This window comes from Austrofundulus limnaeus, unplaced genomic scaffold (genome assembly GCF_001266775.1).
Source record: "Austrofundulus limnaeus strain Quisiro unplaced genomic scaffold, Austrofundulus_limnaeus-1.0 Scaffold46, whole genome shotgun sequence".
In the NCBI taxonomy this organism is placed as follows: domain Eukaryota; kingdom Metazoa; phylum Chordata; class Actinopteri; order Cyprinodontiformes; family Rivulidae; genus Austrofundulus; species Austrofundulus limnaeus.
In genome coordinates, this window is record NW_013952448.1 from 463586 (window position 1) to 465022 (window position 1437).

Below are 1437 nucleotides of genomic sequence, written 5' to 3' on the forward strand. Positions count from 1 at the left end.
ACTCATGCTCATGCTCCAAGTTTTGTTTTGTTTTGTTTCTTTGTTTTGTTAGCTTGCCACCACGTTGGCCTTTTTTGTTAAAGTCTTTTTAATTACTTTAAGTTTGGTCTGCCTGCCTGCCTGCATTTTGGGTTCTCCTCACCAGCAAGTCGTGACAAGTTAGTTAAAGTTAGTTGAGCTTTGTGCACAGAAAAACCTAAAATGTTTATAATTCCATCTCATATCATTAAAGTTAAAACTCTTTTGATGGAAGACATTATTTAGTGTTTGGACAAACCTTTTAGAGACGTAAGCAGAAGTGAAATGACTCCACAGGAAACAACACTGGCACTGCAGATTGATATAATCCCTTTTTTTTGACTGTCTCATAAATAAATCTCTCAAATCACATATTTCAGTGAGGTTATTTTACGATTGCAGCTATTTAAATAGCTGTTTAAACTGTTCCTTAGCCACATTTTTTTCTCTCTGAAATTTTCCACATGTTCAACATTCTGGTGTGACAGAAAACRGAAATAAAATTCTTTAGGATAAAGTTTTTATTTTTGTTTTTGACACTCAGCATAGCTTTCTTTCCTCCCAAATTTCTTCGGACCCCCTTCTGTCATTCAAAATGCTAGAACCCCACCTTGAAGCTTCGTGCAGGATGCCTGACAGAAAGTACTCTGTATTACACTCCCAGAGGTGGAGTCGCCTGTTTCTCAGACAAGAGGAAGAAAAGAAAACTCTTCTTTGAAAAATTGTCTTTTATTACTCTTGTCCATGTGTGTTTGAGGATTTTTTTATTCCACCCACAGAATGCAGTGAAGGCAAATAATAAACTGATCACAAACTCAGGAGGAAGCTGCAAGTCCAAAAAAATAGTTATTMTTGCATTTGTTTTGTTGTAAGAAAAAAAACCCCACTATGTTCACTTTATGAGCTGGGGACTGATCTTTGTGCGCAGCATGCTAACTCGGCTGCAGGTTCTCTGCTGTGTTCTTTCCAGTCTAACCCTGCAGAGTTATTATCATACTGATGATTTTAGCATTGTTTGTGACAAAGCCTCACAAATGAATGTGCTCTCTTCAAAGAATTTCTAATGAAACTGCTGTTGCTTGAGAACAAAGTCGCAAAACTACAAAAGTATTGTRGACAGACTGACAGTATTCAGATAACAAATAAAGGCATTCATTGAAGGAACTCATGTTGCCCGTCTGTTTTTCATGCATGATTTTTAAATTAAGATTATGATGAAAAATGACAGAATCAGTATCTGTATCCTTAATTCAGTGATTCAGTTATTTTTCTTCATACACTGTTAGGTTACCTCTGCACCAGATAATACAGCTGCTTCATATCTACAGTGGTTTGCAAAAGTATTCATACCCCTTGAACTTTTCCATATTTTGTCACATTACAACCACAAACATAAATATATTTCACTGGAATTTAATG